The sequence below is a fragment of the Triticum dicoccoides genome, chromosome 4A (genome assembly GCF_002162155.2).
Source record: "Triticum dicoccoides isolate Atlit2015 ecotype Zavitan chromosome 4A, WEW_v2.0, whole genome shotgun sequence".
NCBI classification, from domain to species: Eukaryota; Viridiplantae; Streptophyta; class Magnoliopsida; order Poales; family Poaceae; genus Triticum; species Triticum dicoccoides.
In genome coordinates this window covers 399,996,075-399,999,441 of record NC_041386.1, presented here as the reverse complement: position 1 = coordinate 399,999,441, position 3,367 = coordinate 399,996,075, and positions in this window count along the sequence as shown.

Here is a 3,367-nt window from a genome sequence, read left to right as displayed (position 1 = left end):
GTGGCTCTCATGATAGTTTCATATGGTAATTTTATTTTCTTTCTTGGAAAGTGTTCCATGCCCTTTTTAATGGAAATTTAAATCTAATATTCCCTTCCTTCATATCAATAATCGCACCAACCGTTCTAAGGAAAGGTCTACCAAGAATAATAGGGCAAGAAGGTTGCAATCTATATCAAGAACAATGAAATCTACAGACACATAATTCCTATTTGCAACAATAAGAACATCATTAATCCTTCCCATAGGTTTCTTAATAGTGGAATCCGCAAGATGCAAGTTTAGAGAGCAATCATCAAAGTTACGGAAATGTAGTAGGTCACACAGAGTCTTGGGAATAGTAGAGACACTAGCACCCAAATCACACAAAGCATAAAACTCATGATCTTTAATTTTAATTTTAATATTTGGTTCCCACTCATCATAGAGTTTTCGAGGGATAGAAACTTTCAACTCAAGTTTTTCTTCATAAGATTGCATCAAGGCATCAACAATATGTTCGGTGAAGGCTTTATTTTGACTATAAGCATATGAAAGAATTTAGCACGGATTGCAACAAGGAAATACAATCAATTAAAGAGCAACTTTCATAATTAAATTCCTTGAAATCGAATATAGTGGGTTTAGCAATATCTAGATTTTTATTTCTTTCAATCCCACTTTCATCAATTTCATCATTAAGATCTAAACACTCCGAATTTTTGGAATGCCTTCTAGGTAAAGGAAGATCATATTCAGTTTCATCAAGATTCATATTGCAAAATAAAGATTTAATAGGAGACACATCAATAACTTTTAGATATTCATCTTGATTTTCATAGGTATTGGAAGAACACGCTTTAATAAAGGCATCTTTGGAAGCACACATCCTAGCGGTTCTTTCCTTACACTCATCAATTCAAATTCTCATGGCTTTTAGAGACTCATTGATATCATGCTTAGGTGGAATAGATCTATGTTTCAAAGAATCAACATCAAGAGCGATTCTATGAATGTTCCTAGCCAAATCATCAATCTTAAGCAATTTTTCTTCAATCATAGCATTAAAATTCTTTTGCGAAGAAATAAATTCTTTAATATTAGATTCAAAATCAGAGGGTATCTTATTATAATTTCCATAAGAGTTATTGTAGGAATTCCCATAATTATTAGAAGGATTACTAGTATATGGCCTAGGATTAAAATTCCCTCTATAAGCGTTGTTACCAAATTATTCCTACCAACAAAATTCACATCCATAGATTCATTGTTATTATCAATCAAAGTAGACAAAGGCATATCATTAGGATCAGAAGAAACACTTTTAGTAGCAAATAATTTCATAACTTCATCCATCTTTCCACTCAACAGATTGAATTCTTCTATCGCATGCACTTTTTTATTAAAAGATATTTCAGTATGCCATTGAGAATAATTAACCATAATATTATCTAGGAGTTTATTAGCATCTCCTAAAGTGATTTCCATAAAAGTGCCTCCCGAGGCCGGATCTAAAAGATTTCTAGAAGCAAAATTCAATCCGGCATAAAAATTATGTATAATCATCCACAAATTCAAACCATGAGTAGGGCAATTACGTATCATTAATTTCATTCTCTCCCAAGCTTGTGCAACATGTTCATGATCAAGTGGTTTAAAGTTCATAATATCGTTTCTAAGAGAGATGATCTTAGCGGGAGGAAAATACTTCGAGATAAAAGCATCTTTGCACGTGTTCCATGAATCAATACTATTCTTAGGCAAAGACGAAAACCAAGCTTTAGCATGATCTCTAAGCGAAAAAGGAAATAGCTTCAATTTAACGACATCATTATTGACATCTTTTTTCTTTTGCATATCACATAAATCAACAAAGCTATTCAGATGAGTAGCGGCATCTTCACTAGGAAGGCCAGCAAATTGATCTTTCATAACAAGATTCAACAAAGCAGTATTAATTTCACAAGATTCAGCATCGGTAAGTGGAGAAATCAGAGTGCTAAGGAAATCATTATTATTGGTATTGGTGAAGTCACACAATTTAGTAGTATCTTGAGCCATCGCGACAAACAAGCAAACTAACAAACAAGCAAACAAAAGCAACGTGCAAAAAGAGGCAAATAGAGCGGGAGGATAGAGAGAGAGGGCGAATAAAACGGCAAAGGTGAATTGGGGGGAGAGGAAAACGAGAGGCAAATGGAAAATAATGTAATGCGAGAGATAGGGATTCTGATGGGTACTTGGTATGTTGACTTTTTGCGTAGACTCCCCGGCAACGGCGCCAGAAATCCTTCTTGCTACGTCTTGAGCTTGCGTTGGTTTTCCCCGAAGAGGAAGGGATGATGCAGCAGAGTAGCGTAAGTATATCCCTCAGTTTTTGAGAACCAAGGTATCAATCCAGTAGGAGCCCACACTCAAGTCCCTCATACATGCACAAAGCGATAGCTACTCGCAACCAACGCGATTAGGGGTTGTCAATCCCTTCACTATGACACCCCAAAATTTGAACTTTGTTTGTTAATTAAAATTTTGCCAGGAGATTAAAACTTTTATTTTCTGGGCTCCGTTTTGATTTTTTTGAACCACTTTTCTCCCTTGTTATTATGGAGTTTTTCCCCAAAGTGAAAACTTTTGAAATATGTTATTGGACTTGTTTAACCTCTCTAGAAAAACTTTTATTTTATTAGTAGAACAAATTACATAATTAATTTGCTTGATCCTTATTTTCTTGAAAATGGTTTTTCAAGGTTATAAGGCCATATTTGAATTACAACCATTTGATAAATTCACTTAAAATTCCAACCAAAATTTGGAGATGTCATGTGATGTTTTTAAATCACTTTTATACAAAAATATCTTTTATTCATGAAATATTTTGAGCTCTACACCCAATTTTCTTCTCTGGTCCAGAGTGAAATTTTTGACTACAACTCATTTAAATATTTCTTTCTAGCCTCCACCAAAATCATGGGATGTTGGTAGTAGCATATGATTCCACTTTATGCAAAAACCCAGTGATGTTATTTGAAAAACTTGAGTGAACCAACCTCACTTTCATTCTGGTCCAACGTGAGGATTTGTACAGCAACCACCGTTTTAGTTGCTCCTTTTTCCATGATCCCTTTTCCTACTTGTAGTCCTCCCTACTAAACCCCTAAGTCCAGGAGCAGGCACCCATTGGATCATTTTTGGTTCATGAAATGATGCCATTTACCTCCTGTCCAAAATTGTAGTTTTGCAAATCTTGCACTATCAAGTTTCTGCATTTGGCAAACTAACCTCACCACCCTCTTACGCATCTAATGAGACCACCATCTGGAGATTTTGACCACTCCAAGCACTGCCTAGATGCCTCTGGAATTTTGTCAAACACCAAGTGGGCATGGAC